Below are 25,251 nucleotides of genomic sequence, written 5' to 3'. Positions count from 1 at the left end.
TAAAATGGAAATTCCATTATGCTGAATAGGCTTCCTCGCGAGAAAAGGGTAAACTTGGCAGCTATGCTTTTAGTCTTTATAGAGATGTTAAATCCTTCATAACAATCCACACATACTGCCATTTGCAACCTGCTGTACAATGAAAGCAGTGAGTTATACATTAAACCACTTTCATATATTGTGTTTTGGAAGGGGGTGGTAGCAAAGGTATAAATCAGGCCTTGATATTTCTGAACCACTAAGTTGAAAGCAGTAGCAGACAACATTGAGGAGTTATAGCTGTCAAGTTCTCCCCTTTTTAAAGGGAAATTCCCTTATGCTGAATAGGCTTCCTTGCGAGAAAAGGGAAAACATGACAGCTACGTGAGGAGTGCAGTGCAGCTCACCTGACTTCTGGTTGATTGCACCACTGCTGTTTACCTGGAAGCAGAAGTGGACCTAGCATGTGCGTTACAAGACAATGATCCGTACAGGACCCTATTGGTTGCAAGGTTTTTTGTCTCAGTCCTCGCGTACAAGAAACGAGCCGGAATGCTCCATGATTATTGACACCCTAATATAGTTTCCAATATGTCTTATGTAAATACAAAATGATTCATCCAAGGTTCTTCCCCCCCAAATGCTGTAGTGTAACCCCACAGATCTACTCTATTTATATGTTGGAAATTTGTATCTCTGTTTTTTACGTCTGATTTATTTTTGTGGTGTGGGCTTATAGACGAATAAAGATCTATCTATCTATCTATCTATCTATCTATCTATCTATCTAAGCAGAGGTGGCATCAAAGTCAGTGCAGTATACATACCCGTGGGCATTCCCACAAGTGCATTTGCACTGTACCAAACTCCCCACTTCCTCACACCTTTCCTTTTCCCTTCCAGTAAGCAGCAGTGACACAACTGCCTGGAGTTCAATGCCATATCATCTGCCATTGGTCAAAAGTACTAGCCATATATGGTAGCCCCAGGGCCGTCTTAAGCAGGTCAGGCGCCCTGGCGCCGTGGTGCGCAGATCGCTCCGGTGCCCCCGCCCCGCCCCGTTTCTTCCTGTGGCTGGTGGGCGGGCGCAGTGTGCTGTGTGGTTTCCACGCGGCTCTGCCACGCAGAGCCCCCCTGCCAACCCGGCACCCTGGCGCCCCGTGCCACCCAGCCTACCCCTAGAGCCGGCCCTGGGTAGCCCACTAGAGAGAGCGCTAGACATTTGGGTGTCTGAGGCAGGAAAACCAACTGTTTACACACCCTGAAACCCCAGTGGTGATACAATATATTAATACTATTACAGTGGAACCTCGGTTTATGAACACCTCGGTTTATGAATTTTCAGTTTATGAACGCCGCGGACCCATCTGGAACGGATTAATTCACTTTCCATTACTTTTAATGGGAAAGTTCGCTTCAGTTTATGAACGCTTCAGTTTATGAACAGACTTCCGGAACCAATTACACCCATGTTTCAGTTTATGAACGCTTCAGTTTAAGTACTTCGCGGACCCGTCTGGAACAGATTAATCCACTTTCCATTACTTTCAATGGAAAAGTTCGCTTCAGTTTATGAACAGTTACTCCGCGGACCGTCTGGAACGGATTAATCCACTTTCCATTACTTTCAATGGGAAAGTTCGCTTCAGTTTATGAATGCTTCAGTTTATGAACAGACTTCCGGAACCAATTGTGTTCATAAACCGAGGTACCACTGTATTATAATATATTATTATAATATATTATTATTATTATTATTATTATTATTATTATTATTATTATTATTATTACCCTCCCTCAAAAGAAAGACAATCTGCTATCCTTTGAATGACAATCCAAAATCTACTCCCTGAGCCAGGTCATTTCACTCTCTCTGTCAGTTTGTGTAGCCAACTCAGTCACCCACTAAATTAGTTTTGTTGCCTGCTTGGGATTGCCATATCCAAGGGAAGAATTTCTCAAACACCTGGTAGTCCTCTGTACATGGCTGGTGATCTCTGCTCACTTGGGCGAGCGGCAGGTTCTGTGTACCCTAAATAGACGTAGAAGATCTCAACTGAATGGCTCAGAAAAAAATTATCCTGCCAGTTATTGCAGGCCCCAAACATACTGTAGTTTTCTGTATGTAAGATGAGGGTTTTTTTTTATTAAAATATTATTTTTAAAATGTGGGGTTGTCTTATCCATGGATAGTGAATAGGGGGGGGGGGGACGTGGAATTGGTTGCTGTCATGTGGGTGAGCGATTTTTGGCAATTTCCCCTTAAAATAGCTCAACAACTCTGGACAATCTCCCCCCATGTTTTTAATTTTCTGAATCCCCAAAAATAAGGGGCGTCTATTTTATACATGGGGGCATGTTATACACAAAAAAATACGGTATTACCTTCTTCCCTTTTCTTGCCTTTCCTTATTCTCTGTCATTCTGATATACCAATTAGCAGTATGTCAGGGTGCAAAAGCCTGGGTAACTACAGCAGATGTCATTAATCCATTGTTCCACGGGTTTTTGCACCCTATATGCTGCTAATAAGCACATGACGATGAAGAACAATAGGGGCGAGCACCCTCACTTTTCTCTCCTTGTGTAATATCATTGCTGCTACTCCCATCGCTGCTACATGGCTAGTAAGTAAAGGGAAGGGGATGTATTTGGGGTCTGAGGTGTGGAGGGGTTGTGGTGGGGATGGGTAGTGTTCTTTTCATGGCTCAGATCCTCACCCTCGTTGTAGAAGAATTTTGGTATTTGTAACAGCCTCGTCTCATTTGAGGTGAGCTTTAACGGGCACTTAAAGTTCACTTCTGAGCCTGTTTTCAGAGACCTTCATTAGCCGCAAGGCTGCAAGTACAGATGATAATCCCTACAATATCAAAGTCCTCTGTGCTTCAAGACAGTAAATTGGCCGAGTACACAAACAGCTGTATGAAAGGGAAAGAGGTCAATAAAGTATTAACAGGGGGAAATTGTGTAAGGAGGTTTGATGGACATAACATAAATGGCAGGTAAGCATCTGACATAATATTCTTTCATTTACTCTGATAGACAGATGCTCTGAGTTTTAGTTCTAGAAATCTGAGCCAGCTATTGTAGGGTTAAGACTGACTTTGGGAAATTGTAAACAAGAGCACCCTACATGACGATCTGTGATTGGGTCTCCCTAAATTTTAATTATTTAATAGTAGCTATGGGGGCAAACTGGACTGGAGGAGGAGGAGGAGGAGGAGGGTTAACTATTCTCCTGCATTGGTTTCTATCTTCAGGACTGCAATCCAATGCATATTTATCTGAGGATACGCATTTCTGTCTAAATATGCATCAGCTGCATGCTCTACCTAAATAGCTGCTGTTTATCTTGCCTGGAGCAGTGTTAGGAAGCATAACTCTGTATGTGATGGGGGAAAGAGAAATGTCCACTTTCCCCTAGCGTCCAATTCAAAGTCCACCACATCAGTTTTCAGTTGGTTATGCTGCTTTAGTATTCCTCACTTGCACATGCAGAATATGATTGTTTTCCAGTGTGGTTGCTTTTCCTCCCATTCAAAGGATAAACGATGTTGCTTGGCCTAGTTCCCATTAAGGTCTCTAGCAGACAGGGAATAATGGGAATTTGAAATGCCCTCTGGACTGCTGCTGCTGCCTGCATTTGTTATGTTCAGATCCACAAGTTGCTGGGTTTGGATGGCATTCACCTGAAAATATTCAAATTAACTCAAATGTGAAATTGCTGATTCCCTAAAAGAAAATGTAACATCTCCGTAATACCATCCTCCATACATGAGAACTGGAAAGTAGCCAATGTAATTAATAATAATAATAATAATAATAATTTAAATGGGGATTGGGTGAGGGAGGGGTCCTGGAAATTACAGGCTGGTTACCTTAATATCTGTCCTGGAGAAACTAGTCAAATATATTGTTAAAGAAAAAAAAACACCAAATAATATAGAAGAACAAGCCATGTTGAAGCAGAACCAGCATGGCTTCTGCAAGAGTAAGTCCTGTCTCACTGGCCTATTAGAGTTCTCTGAGAATGTTGGCAAGTAGATTGATAGAGGTGATCAAGTTGACATAGTATACTTAGGGCTTTTTCCACTACTCCTCGTGTCCCACAGCTTTCCCCTAGGACAGGCATGTCCAACTCCCAAGAGACTGCGATGTACTCCCAATATTAAAAAAAAAAACTGGCAGTGATCTACCCATTGTCATTGGAGGGAGGGAGAAGGAGCGTGCATGGGGTGGGTGGATTGCCCAGAGTTGTTGAGCTTTTTTTAGGAGGGAAGTGCCCAGAATTGTTGAACTTTAAAGCTTTCCCCCCCATATGTAGGTCGCGATCTACTGGTTGGTTGTTCCGATTTAAAGCTAAATAGCAGGTTTTCCCTGGGAAAGGATTGGAGCAAGGGGGAACTGCTCAGACTTGCGCTTTCTATGCATGGACCAAGCAGAAGTATAGAAACGCCCTTAGACTTTCAAAAAGCTTTGAAAATAAGAGGCAGAGTCTTCTAGTGGCTCAGAAACTGGTCAAGTTACAAAAGCATAAAGTAGGAATATATGGACATTTCTCCAAATAGATGTAGAAAGTGAAGTCTTCCCCAAGGATTGGGACCTATGCTTTTAAACATTTTCTACAAATAATCTAGAGTTAGGGTTTAGCAGTGAGGTGTCCACGTTTGCTGATGATACTAAGTTGTTCAGGGTCATTAAAATGAAAAGGGATTGCGAATAACTCCCAAAGATCCTCTCCATACTGAATGAATGGTAAAATGACAAAACTAACTCAGTGTTGTAACAAAGTACAAAGTGATGCATGTCAGGCAAAAGAATCTTCACATCTACGGTACATCCACGCAGTCTGAATTGGCAGTTGGATGAAGATGTCGGTCCAGCGTGTGGCAGCTGTGAAAAAGGCAAATTCCATGCTAGGGATCACTTGGAAAGGAACTGAAAATAAAACTGCCAATATCATAATGCCATTATACAAATCTATGGTGTGATCACACTTGGAACACTCTGTACCGTTCTGGTCACCTCACCTTTGAAAGGATGTCGTGGAACTGGAAAATGCTCAGAAAAGGACAAACAAAATTATCAAGAAGATAGAGCAACTCCCCTCTGAGGAAAATTGACAGCACCAGAGGCTGTTTAGTTAAGAGAAAATGAGAGTAAGATAGAAGGGGCTACCTTTGAAGATGACCCAGAAACGACAATTAATCCAGAATGCAGCAGGTAGACTGGTGACTGGGAACAGCCACCGAGACCACATAACACCAGTCCTGAAAGACCTACATTGGCCCCCAGTATGTTTCTGAGCACAATTCAAAGTGTTGGGGCTGGCCTTTAAAGCCTAAATGGTCTCGTCCCTGTATACCTGACCCCCATCATTCAGCCCGCACCCTGAGGATCTTCTGGTAATTCCCACCCTGCAAGAAGTGAAGCTACAGGGAACCAGGCAGAGGGCCTTCTTGGTAGTGGTGCCCGCCTTGTGGAACACTCTCCCATCAGATGTCAAGGAGATAAATAACTATACAGCCTTTGGAAGACACCTGTCAAGGAGATAAATAACTATACAGCCTTTTGAAGTAGCCCTGTATAGGTAAGCGTTTTAAGGATTAAGGTTTTGTTGTGATATGCTGTAACCCACCCAGAATGGCTGGGACAACCCAGTCAGATGGGTGGGGTACAAATAATAAATTAGTCAGGACAGACAAAGCAGTGTATAGTTTAACTATGGAATTGGCTCCCTCAGAAGGCAGTGATGGTCACCAGCTTGAATGGTTTTTTTTTATTAAAAAAAAGGATTAGACAAATCCATAGAGGACAATGGCTACTAGCCACAATGGCCATGTTCTCCCTTCCCTGTAAGAGGCATCAGTTGGTGGGAATCGCAGATTGCCAAAGTGCTGCTGCGCTCATGTCTAGCTTGCAGGCTTCCCACAGGGATCTTGCTGGGCGGCATAGTGAGAACAAGATGCTGGATGAGATGGGCCATTGGCCTGATTCAGTAGGATCTTCTTACATTCTGAAAAGTACAAAACACGTGCAAATTGCGCCAGTAATGTATGGTACATGCACGCATACGTCACTGGTTTTTCTTTTTTTAAATGCTTGTGAATGGGGGGCCTGCCCTTTCCCATTACTACTTGTGCATATTTTAAGGGAGATTCATATTTGCAATGCTTATACTTGTGTTTCATTCTTGTATCTTTGCCCTCAGAGTATATCATCGTATGTTACAATTTATTGAATTTGGCTTGAAAATTAAATTTTTACTGCAATTCAAACAGTAGCCAATTGTAGCTGTGCATTACAGGTGTCTCTTTTTGCAACCTAAATGTACTTTACTTGACCATGTTAAGTATTGGGTGGCAATACTTTTTCCTGGCTGCCTCTCAATAACTTTGTTAAAGGACTTTTTGCAGACTGCACTTTGCAGTTGGACTGATGCTTGATCTGATATACTTAGAAGAGCGACACATAGTTAGTGATGATAGGGGCTATTTCACATAGAAATGGAATGTTGTGGGTTACCTAAGTTTCTTTCTGTGTGTTTCTTACACTTTAAATCTCAGCATTATAGATGCTTTGATGCAGTTAGCTTGTTTAATACGAGACAGATTGTTTCACAGAAAGTAAACAAAGTTTTGATAATTTAATTCCCTTATTTTGACACCATAGCTGAAGCTTTAGAGGTTTCTGTTCAGGTAATAAGATTTAAAATATTTTTAAAAATGTTTTTCTTTCTCCCCTTTAAACTAGATGGATATTTTTATGTGTTAAATTTTCAGTGGCTTAGATAGATTTAATCCCTTTGGGGGTGTTGATTGGATTTCCGTTTCCCAATTTTCTGCAGTATATCCAAGTTCCCAGAGGTGCTTTGAGTAGCCATTTGACCAAATTTGTTAAGCTTTCTTTTTAAACCTGTTAAGACTTCCAGTATAATATTATGTTCGTCAAAGTTTTATTTGGATTAGGTTTGGGAAACTGCAACACTGTTTAACAACTCGGGTAGTTTTGCACCATGGACTAGAGCTAAATCTCAATAATATAAAGTGCCTTCATTCAGAGTACCACAGTCCTCTTCTTATACGGGACATATTGATATGAGTGTTTGTTATTAGCAGCAAAGACCTAAAAACATGTAACATTGGAAGGGGTTGGACTAGATGGCCCTTGGGTCCCTTCCAACTCTTAAGGTTTTATTATTCTATGAACATTACTCACACCCGTCTATGAAATATTATACGTTTACCCATTTTCCCTTGGTGGTGTAAGCATGCTTCATTGTATTTGATCATTATGAATCATTTTAGCAATGCCAAACTTTATTCTTCTGCAGTGACCTATTCTCAAGACCTCTTTGCATAGAACCATTAATTCAGTCAGGTTAATGTCACTTGAACTCACACCAACTTTGGCTTTGTTTATGAGAAAAGCTGGCTAGACAGTGGGCTGTGCAGGCTCGCGTCACTCCTTCCTGATCCTTTTTGATGCCACGCCACAGCATGGAACAAAGGGCTTATCCACACTTACCTTTCTTCTGCTCTTTCCAAGCATGGTCTGCCATTTAAAGCTCTGTGTCTGAGCACCCTTTTCTTTTTGGTTCTGGAGATTTTCCTGCAAAAACCCACTCTTTAAAGCTCAGTCGGAACAAACATCAATCCATGGAAAACCCAAACTGATTGAGTTTTTAAGAGTGGTTCTTCATGGGGGAACGCTCGGGGCAGGGGGGAACCACTCAGACATACAGTATTAAAGCTCTGCCTGGAAAAAGGTAAGTGTAGAAAAACCCTAAGCCTAGTTTTGGTTTTGTGTGTCATCCAAATTGGAACTCGTGGTGAGGAGAGAACTTTGGGCTGTAAATGGGGGTGAAAGCTCAGGCATTGGGCTGCAGCTTTGACATTGCTGTCAGTAACTTCCCCATTCACCCTCCATATCTTACTATTGTCATTGCTATGGTCAGAAATTAGCTAACAGTTGCTGGGGCCAGGAAGGAATTTTACACACAAATGCAATTGTGAGGGTCCTGCTATCCCTATAGCAATTTCGGGATTTGGACCTGATGGAGCTCTATATCAGAACTTTCACTGCAAGTAGGGTAGGTGAGATTTGGCAGGATCCATAGTTGGGGTAAGGAGGGAGGAGGAATCTGTTTTCTACCGGAGAGATCCCCATAAGGTCTGGGGGTGTCACACTATGGCCTCAGTCCCAGCTTAGGGGGCTGGTATGGTTGCTACACTCCTATGTTGCTTCGAGAGCCCATGGTGGCTCCCTGAATATTGATCCAGCACTCTTAACTGGGAGGGTGCCACTGTTCAGCAACCAAGCTGCCTGATAATGGGACAGTTGCCCTATGCCATGCCAAACTCTGGTAAGCTGTAAACAATAAAGCGGCCAATTTTAAACCCATGCCAGCCTTATTGAATTCATTTGCTTCACTGTGTGTGGGTGCAGAATTGGATTGTGAACATTCTGACAGCTTTGTTCACTAGCACTTGGCATGTTTGTGGACATTCCAAAGCCTTCGCAGCAGCTGAGCCAGTTGGTGCCAGAGCCTTCCTCATTACAAGTGCAACACGGTCATCAGCTGGGTAGCTCCATTGGTTAGAGCGTGGTGCTGATAAAGAGTCTTTGCATTAATTTGCTCAATATTTGAGGGCTTTCCTTAGTTAAGGAAACCTTGAGTCACTGTAACATTTTATATGCAACCTTTAGAATAATACCTTGCAGAAGGATTAAATACTATGGGATGAATACTGTTGTGTGCTCAAGGCCTGAAGCTGGCTTTATGAAGGAATTCTGCCATGAAGCTTCTTCCCATTATGTGCATACACTTGATCCCCAGCAGAGTTCATTTGCCGCTAGATGTGTCAAGGATGAGATCTAGTTCCTCCCTATTGACTGCTTTAGTGGCAACCCTTCTTTTTTTAATATTAAAAGGCCCCTAAACACTAGCAGTGGAAAATCAGCTGATTAGTGTTGTAACTAAGGGGGAAATAAGAGATCATTTCAGGGACATCTTTTTCTGAATTTAGTTATGCTGCTATGATTGGCTTCCATCAGAGGAAGGTATCTGCCATGCAGCAGGTCCACAACTGAAAATTTACATCTACAAATTTTATATTTTGTATGACTTATGCGCCTTATGTGTTTTTCTCTTATCCTTGTCTATCATAATTGAGAGAATGTGTATATGTTCCCCCTATTTTGACAGTTGCCTTGTCACCTATTGAGCATGCTCCATTTATGTATGTAGATGCTTTTACCATATGCTGACCTATGACTCCAACTTGACTAGTTGGAGGAATGTATACGAGGAAGAGTATAAAATAGTGGTGAAACTAGTCAACGTCATTCAGGCAGTTGCTGAGAACCCTCTTAGAATTTAAAGTGACGCAAGGGTATTCAACACAACAAGCTCCAACTGCTTCTGAATCATGCCTATAATTGCTGCTATATTTCATCAATGAGTTAGCATTATCGTCACTTGTCTATGCTTTTTCATTCTATTGTGATTTTTCGGTTGTGTGGGTGTGCAGTGAAGGCTTCTGTTTGTAATTGGTGATATTTATCACTTGTTGCATTTAGTGTGAGCAAAAGGCAGCAGAGGGAGTGTATGTTCAGTATTCTTTCCTCCAATCTGCCCAATGCAGCTGTGTTTTTTTTTAAAAAAATATTTTGCAAATTCAATGAGAGACAAATGAGTCTCTTTTGTTATTAGTTATTTTGTTCATTAGTACTGTTATATTTTAGTACTATCACTTGAGTAGTGAAAGCCTTAGTATACAGACCAAGCCATTCGTCACTTGTAAGTAGTGAACAGAAATATGGATATGCTCAATTCAGTTTTTTGAATTGTCTGGATCTATTTTTTCTGGCACACTTATTCTCGTATTGTGGTACATACTGGTCTGGACTGCATGAATTGATTTCTTGGGTGCTGGTGGGTGATCAGCACTTCCTGTGTTAGCCAGCTTGATGGTTTCGTAAACTCCAAGGGCTGGTTCATATCGTTGGCAGCACTGTCACCTGAAGAATATGTGGATCTCCAGATGTGGGTGCCTGGAAGAAATCTGTCTTCCCTTCCCCATACACACACTTGGAAAAAAGTGCTTTCACCATTGCAAATACTAGCAACAGCAAACTGTTCTCTTCCAGGTAATTGGGGAATGCTCGGCTGATGATGTGGGATGCATCATATGCAAGGTCCTTGGAAATTGTGGCATGTGGTCAGTAAACCACTTCCTACTTCTCACCTATTTCCAAAAGAGTGATTAAGCTCCACTTCTGTTGTATTCATTGATTGGTGTTCCGTTCCGTTCAAGGTTATTAATCATGCATAACCTTCAAATTCCAAATTTTTATATATATGAAAGGGAGGGGAAAAAACAAAAAAGCTTATTGACATTTCCTAATCATCTTTAAATTAGGTTAGAACAAAAGTAAAATAAGCACGAACCCTTAAGTGTTTTGTAAAAGTTGCTTGCAAATCAGAGTGGAATGGTAACTTAGCAAATTTGTTACATATTGTGTACCCATGAACTAGAAGGCAATGTATGACCTGTTTCCTTATTACTGTGTTTGAGTGGTATGAGAACAATCCTATAATAGTGGGAAAATATTTTTGGATTTTTCAATATCTCCAGGTGACACCTCCAGGGATGTGAATTTTTAAAACCTTTTTTAAAAAAAATTAGTATTATTAACTATCAAAATATCTTTATAAAAAATAGAAGTTACGAAACATCACTCTGGAAAGCTATTTCCATACACGTTGCCCCAAATGGAAGAAGTCTGCTGAGAACCTGAAATCTATTTATCTTACTATTCTTATTTGATTTTTCAATATAGCACTGCAGCAATCATCTGAATATAGTCTAAAATAAGGGAAAACCCTATTGAATTAACTGACCTTGCAGGATTTGCATTGCGTTAAATTGGAAATTTTATGTTATGCAAACTGAAGAAAGGTATATCTAACAATTACTAACTCAGTAATTTTGTTGCAAATATTTTTTTGTTTAACAATCCTCTGAAACCTTCAAACATTGTGTATAAATTGACAGTTCTTAACATACTCAGATGTACTATATGACCCCCTCCCCCAGCTTAATATAATATGTCAATAATCATTTGAGCTATGATCTCAAACACACGCATTGGGGGCAGAAACATACAGACTTTGGTGTAGTAAATGCACATCTGAATTTTCTATAATTTTTGGCACATCTCTTTTTTTTTCTTCAGTACCTCATGCCCACCTGCATGCATGTCAAATATTGATAAGAACATAACCAGAGCCTGCTGGATCAAGCTCATGCCCATCTATTCCAACATCATGTTTTCACAATGGCCAACCAGACAGGTGCTTGTGGGAAGCCTGCAAGCAGGTGCTCTGCTCACCTGCCATTCCCAGCTAGTATTCAGTGAAGGTAGAACATACTCCTTGTTCCTGGCTAGTAGCCATTGACACCTTTTAAAGCCCCCTCAGTCCTGTAACATATTGTGATGAGTGTGTTATCACAGAATAAACCCATCTTGCAAAGTCAAAGATGTGTCATCACATCTCTGGTATCACGATTCTCTGGCTCTCCTTGTGTTACTACTTATTTGTTGTGAAGAATTTTAAAAAAACTCACTCTGATTTTGAAATATGACTAATGAACAAGTTTTTAAAACATTCTTAGTCATGCAGTCTTTCAGGCCGAGGTTATTTAAATAAATAGGTTTATCTGATATCTAGATACAGCCAAGAGAGTGTGAAGATTCTTTTTTTTTTGAAGCAGCAACATTAAAATGATCTCCAGCCCACACCTGAAGCTTGACCCAACTCTCAGACACTTCCGAAATGATATGCCGGTTTGGAATCCTGCCGAGGGTTCAGGGAGAAATTCTATACCTTGCAATGTAGTGAGAACTTGGCAAAATTGGTTGGTTTTGGCAATTGCAATGGGACACAAGAGGGAGGCGGGATTAGGGCTTCTCTTTTCCCAGCTGGAATTTGCTGGAACTCAATTCTGGCAGCTCTCAGGTGGGTGCCATTGCCATTCCAAGAGAATGAGTGTTCATAGTTAATTCCAGCACCTCCTTTTCTAGAAAAAAACAGCACTGGGTAGGATCCATATGTGCCCTTGAAACAGCAGGGTGGCAGTCTGTGTGCTGGAGCAGTAATGTACTGTACGTTTGCGGTATCTTCTCCCATTGTGTCCTACAAAACTTGATTACAGGTAGGTAGCCGTGTTGGTCTGGGTCGAAGTAAAATAAAAAAAATTCCTTCAGTAGTACCTTAAAGACCAACTAAGTTTTTATTTTGGTATGAGCTTTCGTGTGCATGCACACTTCTTCAGATACAGTGAAATAGAAGTCCCCAGGCACTTATGTAGAGAAGGGGTGGGGAGGGGTGGGGATGGGGAGGGGAGGGGGGATCACTCAGAAGGGTGGTGGAAGTGGGTGATTGACTGACTGATAGCTGTTGATGACCGAAAACGACTGCAAATGGTTTTGCATGAAAAAGCAAGGGTTGAGATGGCTGAAGATCGCTTATCATGTATAATGAGATAAGAATCCGATATCTCTGTTCAAACCAGGTCCCTCCATGGTTTTGAGCTTGGTGATAAGTTGTAATTCAGCAACTTCTCTTTCCAGTCTATTTCTGAAATTCTTTTGTAGTAAGACAGCTCTTCATTTTATTTAATTGCTCATCTTCTAACATTGTGTATGCCATCAAATGCCAACAGTGCCCTTCAGCTCTCTATATTGGACAAACAGGCCAAACCCTACGCCAAAGGATAAATGGACATAAATCTGACATCAGGAACCAGAAGACAGAAAAACCAGTAGGAGAACACTTCAATCTCCCAGGACATTCTATACAAGATCTCAAAGTAGCTGTCTTACTCACAGGGTGTCTGTTGTCGGGGAGGAGGGGAAAGGAGATTGTTAGCCGCTTTGAGACTCCTTCGGGTAGTGATAAAGCGGGATATCAAATCCAAACTCTTCTTCTTCTTCTTAGTTGTGTCCGACTCTTCGTAACCCCATGGACCAGAACACGCCAGGCACTCCTGTCTTCCACTGCCTCCCACAGTTTGGGCAGCTGTTGGTAGCTTCGAGAACACTGTCCAACCATCTCGTCCTCTGTCGTCCCCTTCTCCTTGTGCCCTCAATCTTTCCCAACATCAGGGTCTTTTCCAGGGAGTCTTCTCTTCTCATGAGGTGGCCAAAGTATTGGAGCCTCAGCTTCAGGATCTGCCCCTCCAGTGAGCACTCAGGGCTGATTTCTTTCATAATAGATAGGTTTGATCTTCTTGCAGTCCATGGGACTCTCAAGAGTCTCCTCTAGCACCATAATTCAAAACCATCAATTCTTCAGCGATCAGCCTTCTTCATGGTCCAGCTCTCACTTCCATATATCACTACTGGGAAAACCATAGTTTTAACTATTCGGTGATGTCTCTGCTTTTTAAGATGCTGTCTAGGTTTGTCATTGCTTTTCTCCCAAGAAGCAGGCGTCTTTTAATTTCGTTGTCACCATCTGCAATGATCATGGAACCCAAGAAAGTAAAATCTCTCACTGCCTCCATTTCTTCCCCTTCTATTTGCCAGGAGGTGATGGGACCAGTGGCCATGATCTTGGTTTTTTTGATATTGAGCTTCAGACCATATTTTGCGCTCTCCTCTTTCACCCTCATTAAAAGGTTCTTTAATTCCTCCTCACTTTCTGCCATCAAGGTTGTGTCATCAGCATATCTGAGGTTGTTGATATTTCTTCCAGCAATCTTAATTCCGGTTTGGGATTAATCCAGTCCAGCCTTTCGCATGATGAATTCTGCATATAAGTTAAGTAAGCAGGGAGACAATATACAGCCTTGTCGTACTCCTTCCCCAATTTTGAACCAATCAGTTATTCCAGATCCACTTCTAACTGTAGCTTCTTGTCCCACATAGAGATTTCTCAGGAGACAGATGAGGTGATCAGGCACTCCCATTTCTTTCAGAACTTGCCATAGTTTGCTATGGTTGACACAGTCAAATGCTTTTGTGTAGTCAATGAAGGAGAAGTAGATGTTTTTCTGGAACTCTCTTGCTTTCTCCATAATCCAACACATGTTTGCAATTTGGTCTCTGGTTCCTCTGCCCCTTCGAAATCCAGCTTGCACTTCTGGGAGTTCTCGGTCCACATACTGCTTAAGCCTGCCTTGTAGAATGTTAAGCATAACCTTGCTAGCGTTTGAAATGAGCGCAATTGTGCGGTAGTTGGAGCATTCTTTGGCACTGCCCTTCTTTGGGATTGGGATGTAGAAGACTGGTCTTCTCCAATCCTTTGGCCACTGGTTAGTTTCCAAACTTGCTGGCATCTTGAGTGTAGCACCTTAACAGCATCATCTTTAAAGATTTTAAATAGTTCAGCTGGAATATCATCACTTCCACTGGCCTTGTTATTAGCAATGCTTTCTAAAGCCAATTTGACTTCACTCTTCAAGATGTTTGGCTCAAGGTCAGCAACCACACTACTGGGGTGTACGAGACCTCCATATCTTTCTGGTATAACTCCTGTGTATTCTTGCCACCTTTTTTTGATGTCTTCTGCTTCTGTTAGGTCCTTTCCACTTTTGTCCTTTATTATGGTAATCATTGAATATTTACTGTTCAGTGGATGAGTTGACAGTGCAGACTAATTCGCATTGCACCAAATTGTATGGATTAAGAACAGAGCTGAATTACTGTGCGCTATGAGTTTTAAATTCAACTTCTTTAAATGTATTTGGTGTGAATAATTTTTATACACACAAACACATTTTTATTTTAGGCCATTTTTTGTGTGGCGCTGTGGTTAAACCACTGAGCCTAGGGCTTGCTGATCAGAAGGTCGGCGGTTCGAATCCCTGTGACGGGGTGAGCTCCCGTTGCTTGGTCCCAGCTCCTGCCAACCTAGCAGTTCGAAAGCACGTCAAAATGCAAGTAGATAAATAGGAACCGCTACAGCGGGAAGGTAAACGGCGTTTCCGTGTGCCGCTCTGGTTCGCCAGAAGCAGCTTTGTCATGCTGGCCACATGACCTGGAAGCTATACGCCGGCTCCCTCGGCCAATAATGCGAGATGAGCGCGCAACCCCAGAGTCGGTCACGACTGGACCTAATGGTCAGGGGTCCCTTTACCTTTTTATCTGCCCAGAACAGCTTACAAATGAACAAAAGATTTTAAAAGGTATACAACAGTCCAAAATTCAAAACTTTAGAATACTACAAATCAACTTTTGACTAATAAATAAATAAATAAATACAGAACCAATAGGAATATAATTGAGGCAGGCTGTCACCCAACTAACAACCATGCCTGGAAGGAAAGATGACAAATTAGCCTTAGGGTCTTCTGAAAGCCTGCAGCACAGAGCTTTGGTTTAAGCCCAGCAGAAGGAAATTCTAATGCAATAGGGCCATCATAGAGAAGGATCTCTCTCTCTTGTGGCCACCCCCTGCACCAACCTAGGCGGTGAACACACCATGGGATTCTCTGAAGAAGATCTTAAAGTGCAGGCTGGATAATATGGGTATGAGTGGTCCAATGAATCGCTTGGGCCTGGCTGGTTAGAGTTTTAAAGGTCAAAACCAGCACTTTGAATTGGGTTTAGAAATACACTGGTATCCAGTCCAGCTGATATAGTAATATAATTTGGTGAAATGAGTGATTTTGCCACATTTTTAATATTTGTATAAATTAATTCCAGCAAAATAATGCAAAGGGAAGGGATGTAAACTTATCAAAGCAAAGTTCAAGCAGGAAGTTCAAATGAGGAAAGTGAGTGGAGATTTTCAAGCAGTTGCCTTTGATTCTTTCCCCTCTTGTCTCTTTGAGTATGTATTGGGCTTGGTTGTTCAGTTGGCTGAGGAACCATCTGCGAACCACTGCTGAACTAGTAGAAAGAGTATCTCTTTACTTGCAGTGGCTATGTTATAGTTCCACACCATACCAACTGAACCTTGAGCTGTGTTGTGCTTCATATCAAAGGGTAGTCCCAAGCAGTAAATAAATAGCATAAAATCATTTCCCCTGATAAAGCATCTACTCAAACTTGTTGGGAGCCACGCCAACTTGTGCAGCTGTCTTTTTTGACAAAAGCCATCTTCTTTCACTGTGTTGGATTAGACATACCTAACAAATATTAGTTCTATTTGGGCATGGAAGCAAGCAGAATGAATGGAGGTGAGCTTGCTAAGTGTTGGGTTTCTATATCTCTCACTGTGCAGTCACAATACTGTGTTTACACATTCCAGCAAAGATTGTTGGAATCATGGGAGCGGATGTGATGCTGTATCCCGTTTCCGTTTGTTTTCTTCTTCTTCTTCTTCTTCTTCTTCTTCTTCTTCTTCTTCTTCTTCTTCTTCTTCTTCTTCTTCTTCGGACTTCTCTTAGTGAGAGGAGACATGCTTTCTTTTGTTCTGCTTAATTCTTAGCAATAAAGTAGCTTAGTGCACACACCTCTGCCTCAGTCTGTCTGTGTTTACTCTGCAAGATTTATGGAACATGTGTCTGGTGTTGAAAGCAAGGCACGGGTCATGAATGAGTTGGGGAGAAGGCTGTTTTCTTTCCTGTGTTATGTCTGGGGGAATCGTTCCTTCCCCACGCCAGTTCCCGACACTAAGCTCTGCACCCTTCCTTCACAACATCACTATGCTTTTCACGCCCCACAAGTCATTGTTCGAAGTCTGAAGTGGGGAGCTGCTTCTTATTCCTAGAGGCTCCCTGCATGTTATAGAGCCCCACTTTCCCAGGATTCTGAATCATTCAAGAGAGTCTGTATGAACAGAGGAGTCTCCCTGCTTTAGTCTTTGCTCTCTAAGCCATGGCAAACAGTTGAAACGGGTGGGGCTGGAGCATAGCTTGCTCAGCCTTTATATGCAAGCAACATGTCCAAAATAAGGCTATCGTGCTATATCTGAACATACTGACTGTGTTCCAAGGCTGAAATTGTATATAACTACTACTACTACTACTACTACTAATTTATATCCTGCCCATCTGGCTGAGTTTTCCCAGCCACTCTGGGCGGCTCCCAATCGAATATTAAAAACACAATACAGCATTAAACATTAAAAACTTCCCTGAACAGGGCTGCCTTCAGTTATAAAAATCAATGACAGGAGAATTTGCTAATAGGATTGGCAGATTAAATATTTAAAGGACAATGGTTGGGAGGAGTTTTGTGTGCTATAAAGAATATCTATTAGGTTGTATGTCATAATGTACTAAAATACGGATAATACTTTATGTTGTATTGTGATGTAATATAGCCTGTATATGTATAAAGTTCAAAGTACTGAAATTTAGGAATAACAGGTTCCCTTCCGCGACTCATGTACGATTAGCAGAATATAGATACATCTCAAACTTGTAGAGTGAATGGCATATACCGTAAACCTGAAGCTTGCACAGATTTAACTTGTGCACATTCAGCTTTACACTCTTGGTTGTTGTTGTTGTTTTTAAAAGAAATAAATTAAAAAGGGGACGGAGAAGGGATGGGTATCTGGGGGAAAGGGTTTCACAATCTCACACACCAGTGAACTCACTGTGTTTTGACTATATGTGATTTTGGGTTTAGACGCAATGCCTGGAATGTAACCCCTGCATAAGTTGCAGGCTTTCTGTATAATGAAACTTCATATCTAACCAGAACCGTTTCCCCAAATACTACCAACTGAGACAAAGTAGTGCTGATAACACTAAACTGTGGTTTAGCACTAAATTGTGCACTTTCCTCTCCCCCTTTCTTTGGTCCAGCTGTGAGGAGACTGGAAATTTTTGGTTTGGTTTTAAATTAAATGTCATTCATCATTATGTCTGAATCCTAAGATGTGTTTAATTTCAAATAAAGTTTAGAGGAACAAAGCAACTTTTTGGGTCATGCTTTAAAGCTGTCTTGTTTCAGTACAAAGCCAAGACTGAAAAACAGTTTGTCCAGGTTCAGAATGAAGGATAAGCTGCTGGCTGGCCGTCCTGGAGGAGAAGTGAGCTGGTTGCTGATGAGCCTGAGGTTAATTTGTGTAATGGCAAATCATAGTGTAGCTTTACATCCAAATGAGGCCACTGTTTGGGTGATTCTTTCAGGCGAATTAGGTGTATGGGTTTTCTTTGATCTATGTAGGTGACATACGTGGAATCATACCCCCATGATATACTGGTGTCCCTGAGGTGTCTTTATGTTTTCTTCTGTTGGGCTCACATGTTTGAGTCACCTTTTGAGCAAGAACTACTTTAGGCATATCATTTCTGCTGCCTGGGCATGGCACCATTTCAGTCTGGATTAACAGCTGGAAGATCACTGATGGAGAGGCAGGATTCAAATTCAATCAATTGAATTTGAAGGAGGTTTTCTATTTAATCGTTTGCCATTTCATTGCCCCAGCAGCCATATTACGCAACCCAGAACAGCAGCAAACAACCAGATGTTGGGATGCAATCAGGCCCAAAACTTTATTGACTGCAGTAGGCAGGGGTTAGAGTTGGCATGGCAGCATGGCCTGGATCATTTTATCAATCCACCCACCCCTTGCTGGAGAAATGTGCTCCACTGTGGCTGGACCACATCATACACATTTCATGGGAGACACCCGGTTCTAAACCCTGTCATGGTGCAAGCCAAGCTTCCAAAGTTTCACTGGGCAACCAGGGTGAGGAGTCCAGCCAGCCAGAGACCCCGGCCTGAGCTTGGGACATGCCGTGGCTAATCCCTGCCTTTGACCCCTTATGGGCTTCCTGCTTCACTGTGTTAATCTTTCCCAGTGCACTTATACATAGACAACATTATTCCACCTAAGGAAGCCATAAATGTTGCTTGGAGGGGGGAAGGCAAAACAACAACAACAACAACAACAACCCAACCAAGGTTTGAGAGAGAAAATTCCTTTCCAGCCCTGTCAACTAGTGATTTGCATTGCTCAGGGAAGGATCTAACATGAGGGTGGGTAGCTCACAGGGCAAAACCGCCCCAAATCCAAAATAGCCTACAGGAGAACTTTCTCATTTTCTGCTTGTCAGGCCCTGCACCACTGGGTACAGCTGCCCTGCACACATTGCACCTGGAAGGAAGCTAAGTGCAACTGTCTTTCCTGGACATTTGCTTCAACATGTAAATTTCCCCCCGGATGGGCATGTTGCACAATACAGTGGAACCTCAGAAGCCGAACGCCTGTAAACTCAAACATTTTGGCTCCTGGACGATCGGAGAGCGGAAGTGATTGTTCTGGTTTTTGAATGATCTTTGGAAGCCGAACATCTGGTGCAGCTTCCACGGCTTCCAGTTGGCTGCAGGACTAGTTAATTTGTTCAGTTTATTTTGTTTTTATATATGTTGTAAGCCACCCAGAGTGGCTAGGGAAACCCAGCCATGTGGGCTGGGTATAAATAATTAAATTATTATTATTATTTGGTTATGGGGGCAAGTCCCTATAGCTGTCACCCTGAACTACTTGAACCTAGACAACACAGTTTTCCATCTCATGGAGATAAGTAGTCTTCTCATTAATGTCTAGTAACCCTAGTTGAGATAATTTACCTGTTTTTTGAGGTAAGGCAAGACAGGGCAGTTGTATGACAAAAACATTATTTAATAAAAATTCAATTATTATTTTTTGCTTTATACATGGCATGAATATGGGTAATTCTAATGGAGCTTGACATGATCATTAGCATTACTAACGCAATTCTATGCATGTCTACTCAAACGTAAGCCCCACTGAACTCAATGAGACATACTCCCAGGAAAGAGGGTAAAGGATTGTGGCACATCCCCAATTTGTGGATGATTTACCACTTCTCAAGTTTGCTGTGGCCAGGACAGAAGATGGTGGGCGTTATCAAGGAAATTTTGGATTCAAGGCCACCCCAGATAGATCGATCCATTGAAATGTTGTGGTCCATGTCACCTGTAGGAAAACCACTAGAAGTAGACCTGTGCCTATCAAGCTTTCTGTGGGTCTACCAGTGGCCATTGGGATGAATGGGTTGTACTGTTGGCAGAGTACTTCCCCACCAATGGAGGTGCAGATGTGCCTCATTCTAGCTCCCCTCAGCAAGCCTTCAGCAGGAGTTTGAAGGATTGGTTTAAAACTAAGCAGTATTTTGTATATATTTATTTCAAAATTAGTAAACATAATGATAAGTATTTAGCAAATTTGTAGTGTACTTTCTGAAGCTGTATAAATGTTCTTTTAAGCTTTAAATAAATGTGCTTTAGGTTTATAGCAAGCACTTAGTCTGCACTTTTATTTAGTAAGAATCTAAATAATAAATGGATTTTTATTTATTTAAATCAATTATTTAAATTGGCCTTATTGCTTGGTGATTTAAATCAGTGTTACATACCCTAATGAGCTTAGTGCTGGGAAAAACAGGATTGTTAAAATAAATGTGGAGATTATTTATATTATTTTAACAGATATGAATATTTCATTTTTATATTGTTGTAACTCATCCTGGTGCACTATGGTGAAGGGGGATCCAAGAAGAAGCAACAACGAATTGATGATGATGATGATGAGTTGTGACCCATTGAAACTCTATTCAGTGAGGTACAAAGGCAGATGGATGTAATGGTGTGGTTTTGGAAGATAGATTAGTTCTGAGTTTTAAAGGGGGGGGAGTTGGTAGGCTGCTGATAAATGATCATTAATCCAGATTCACAAAACCAAATCACTATGGCAAAATTCTCTGAAAAGTAAGCTATAAATAACTTTACCACATTTTTAAAAATGCTTGTGTGAATTGCCTTCAAAGTTATATCTACTCCAGACCAACAGAATTCAATGGCACTTAAACTGATTTTTGGGCAGGCATGCCTGCTTACGTCATTTTTAAAATCGCAACTTAATATACTAATCTTAAATTCGTTATTTAAAAGCAAGCCCTATTGATTTTGATAGAGTTTAGTTCCAACTAGGGTACAATCTGATCACAGTGGGACTTACTCCCAGGTAAATATGGATTTGATCATTCTACATGGTTGGTTGTGATTGAAAGTACCAAAACCCATGAGAAGTTTGATCCCATCCCACCTATAACTCCTGAGGCACAAGTGGAAGCAAATTGTTAGCCAGAGAAAGTGACACACTACAGCAGTGTGAGCGCTAGGGATAGGATGTCATGCAAATAGAAGTGTTGAAGGATGGCATATTGATCCTTACAAAATGGGGAATAACTCTGTACTTGCTGCTTGATAACCTAACTATTTGGAAAGGCCATAAGATGAAGTTTTGAGTTTCTGGGTGGTCAAAGAAGCTAGTTCACTTAAAACAGATTTTAAATGCAATTTCTGAATGTTTCATATGTGATTCTTATACATGATACTCACTTTATGTTTTCTCTCCATTGAGAATTGGGGAAAGATAGCCACAGTGGAAAGAACACATTATTTTCATGTGAAACAGTGTATATTTTGAAAACTCATTGAGGAATCTGTTTCTTGCATAATCAAAGCATTTAAATGCAGGTTGAAATGCAGTTCATATCAGCAGTGCATGTTTCCCCAGAATGAAATACATGTGTATCATTGTTTTAGGTAACAGGATTCATTGAAAACTGGGCCCTGAAAATCTTAATAAAGCCTTATCTTAAAAAAACAAAAACAAAAAAAACATGTACAGGTATCCAGACTTAGTAATATTTTTACCTGACGCACCACCCCCATGTGTTTCCACTGACATGGATCTGTGGAATGCCAAAATAGAATGTTTGCTTCTTCTCCAATATTTTATATGCTTTTGAACAAGTCAAGGTGTCTTTCTGGGTGTACAAGGCAGTGTACTCTGGGTTTGTAGTCCAATGAATGGCTCGACACTCATTCAGTCCTAACGTTTTATTATACTTCTTTCAAGCAAAACAGGATTGTTTTATTTGGCGCCATGAGCAGCAAACAATCAACAGCTTGTAATGTCTTTGTGAGTTTATAAGGAGGCACTTTTACAAAGACCTTTGAATCTTGGATTGGTTTATTAAACGGCTCTTGAACAAACACTCCTTATTCTGGTCCAGCATGGAAATCTTTTGATGGATTGTGCTTTTCGCAATTATTTTTCTCTGCCTCTTGCCATAAAATCAGGGAAGCACAATGCGGATTTTATTTTTGTTTTCTTTGGCGCTTAGAATGTTTCCAGTTCGTTTTCTTACTATTTGGTAGGGTTGGGGGTTTTTTTTAGCAAGAAAGGATAAGCAGTGATGAGTTAATCTGTAATTAGTTTGTTCTCAAGGTGCTACAGCCACTCCCATTGCTTCATCCGCAACTGCATTAAGGTTTTTCCCTCTCCAAGGACAATTACTGCGTTGCTACTAATAAGTTTCAGCCGAGGAGGGAGCAGATAACATTTATACTGTTGTTGCATATAAAACAGAAGAGGTGATAGATACGCAGAAGCTCTCAGCATAATAAGAGATTAAAATATGGATGGGGGAATAAAAACTCTTCTTTGTAATAGTTATTGAAATAATTTTTTGTGCTTTCTTTGGACAACAGAACTGGTGCATCTTACAGTTGTTGCCACTGTTAACAATTTAATCTCGCTCTAGAAACTGCTGTGCATTAATATTACCTGGCTCGTGACATCTCCTTTCCTAAAGATTTAATGAAGGTTTAAGTGGTTGGGTTGTCAGATTTTCAGCCAGTTGCCAAATCCAGCTCTTGAAAAGGCAGCCATGACATTTAAGTACTTTGTAAATGTTTCTATTTTCCTGTTAACCTCTCACTTTTCTTTTTAACCAAATGCCCATCTGGTAGCAACATTCGGTATAAACATAGCGTAATGCATTTTTGAAGCAACTGTGCCTTCTGTCTTACTCCCTAAGCAATCTCTCTCCCCTCCTTTCACATCCCACTTATTCTGACTTTCCCCTGATTTCCATTGCTCAGAATTGTTAACTCTCTCTTAGCCATTTTTAATGGCTCTATCTTATTACAATCAGCTCATTTATACCTGCTGCTGAGGTCACTTTAGGAAAGGGAAAGCAAAGGAATAGTATTAATTCTGAAAATTGAAGCTTTAGTTACAGCAAAGACATTATTATTTTTTCTTTAGTGACAATATTGGGTTCCATTGAGGCGAAGATGAGCCTTTTTTTAAATGCAAAGTGCTAGAATTCACCAAAAAGGTTAAAACTGAAGTGAGTAATCTTCGGCACATAATATGCAATTGTTAATTTTAGCTCCGTGCGTAGGAGCTGTTATGACTTGAACAGCCGGCTCTAGCCTTCATTAGAGGAGAAGCACACAGTTTTTTGAGACAGGTGGAGCTGGATCAAGCTGTGAAACTGATTTGCTTGAAGCCGGTCATTAGTGTTAGAAATCTGGTCTCTATTTTAATCTTTTAACCCTACCATGATTATATCTATTATTATTGGTATTTACTTTTTGTCTTCCCTCCCCCTCCCCACCAGGTTGATGACGATGATCTGTCAAACTCTTTAGAGGAAGAGCATGGAGATTGGCACTCTGAACTGTTAAATGGGGTCATGGGACTCACATTGTCATTGATCACTTGTGTGGATTTAACCAGTGAGGAGCAGCATCAGCAACTGGTAGAAAAGCATCAAGAATTAACACAGCACTGAAGGTAAACAGCTTCTTTTTCTTACCTACCCATTGGCAGAAGGAGGTATAATTTCTGTGGATTTGAGCCATGCCCATAAATCCACATCAGGTCTTTGAGCATGTACCAAGCAACAGGGATAATGGTTAAGGTAACATGTGGTGTTATATTTGAATTTATGAGAAAGAATGGCTTAATTTCAGATATGAATGCTCTGCAAATAAACGGATCAGCTGTAGGGGAAAGTGTGTGTGTGTGTTCTGAGAAAAGAAAATGTAATAACATGACAGTATAACACAATAGCGTAGATAAAGAATGAATTTGTTTGATTGTTACCAACCTCCTCTCTAAATCATGCAACTTTTGCCCCAGTGTTCACATATAAAGAAACAAAATATCTTGTAAGTTTTGGTGTTTGGTTGGTTGGGTTTTTTTAAAAGAAAAGAAAAGAAAAGAAAGCAACATTCATTGTTCAAAGCCCCAATTCTTTTCACAAATCATGCTCCCCTTGAAAATTTAATTATGGAACTAGACCCTTTGTGATTTTTCTGTTAAACCTGACAAAGTAAATGCAGCCAGGATAAATGTATACCCATTTTTCTGATTTTCTTTATATATTAAAAAAACCCCTCAGTTGCACATTGTATTTTCCTTTTGAAATAAACAAAGAAAGGCGGCTTTACAAAGATCTATTCAGTGTTAATTGCAACCTGTGAAAGAAACAATATGAAGACTCGATTTATCTAATAACTGTTATTAAATTGTGAGAAGGGCAAATACTGAAACCTGTTTTGAAATAGCTCCTCTTCTCTACCACACTTAATTTTCTTCTTAAGATTTCTCTTTCCCCAAAGTAAAATAAAAAGGCAAATTGGGGAGGGGGTTCAAGAGAAGAACAAAAAGTGCTAAATTATTCATGAGATACATCTGACAACTGATCAGTAGCGGAGGTGTTCGGAGCTGAGGGGTATTTCATGGGGAGGAAGAGGGAAAATAATAATAGGCTTTGACTTTGAAAAACCGTATTGAGCTCCTTTGCAGCACACTAATATGAGCTGAGACCAATGCAGCTAAAAGATCTTCATCAGAGCTTCCCTGCCAAGGGCTTCTAGGAGGATTTTTACTGTGCTGGGAGAGTGACATGGGGTTTGGAGGAGGCTCGTGATTTTTTATAATGGAGCTGTCAATTTGATGGCTTGAAATGGTGACAATGAGAGTTTTATTGCCAATTTAAGAATTAATGTTTATGTTGAATTTCATCCAGGGCTTAATTTCTCCCTTTCTTGTATGGAGTGCTTATAACCTTGTTGTGTGTACAACGGGGTGGGGGGGTGGGGGGGATGACTGACTGGTAGAGGTGTGGATTAGGTTTTTTTATTTTCCAAAAAGCGATTGATAGTCTAGCGGAAGGTCTGGTCTGCTTGACGCCTCCCCAACAGAAAAGCACGAATAGGTTATCGTTTATTTGGTCCATCACCTCTGTGGTAAAAGAATTCATTTCCATCCCACATCCCTAGCTGTGGGACAAAAAGGATAGGGGGAGTAATTTCACGTCCGTATTTTCTGCCACAATGAGTACTTGAAAGCAAGCTGTTCTACTTCTTAGCTTTTACACAATTAAATGTTCACCTAGAATACTTCAGTCCATCGCCGTCTGCTGAATTGCATTGCCCTAATTCTTGAGTTCCTTGCTGTGCTTTGTTGGT

The 25,251-nt window shown here is 40.9% G+C and overlaps 1 protein-coding gene across 5 annotated transcripts in view; it reads left to right on the top strand.

Annotated features, from left to right (window-relative positions):
• ARPP21 (cAMP regulated phosphoprotein 21) overlaps nt 1-25,251 on the top strand; it is a 223,874-nt gene that overhangs the window by 92,361 nt on the left and 106,262 nt on the right. For all 5 annotated transcript variants that reach the window (XM_035129801.2, XM_035129800.2, XM_035129799.2 and 2 more), the window contains exon 2: nt 23,394-23,569. The gene's annotated coding sequence lies outside the window, so the exon portion shown is untranslated. The remainder of the gene's footprint in view (nt 1-23,393; nt 23,570-25,251) is intronic.

Source organism: Zootoca vivipara, chromosome 12, assembly GCF_963506605.1.
Source record: "Zootoca vivipara chromosome 12, rZooViv1.1, whole genome shotgun sequence".
In the NCBI taxonomy this organism is placed as follows: Eukaryota; Metazoa; Chordata; class Lepidosauria; order Squamata; family Lacertidae; genus Zootoca; species Zootoca vivipara.
This window is presented reverse-complemented; position numbering and strand designations above follow the sequence as displayed.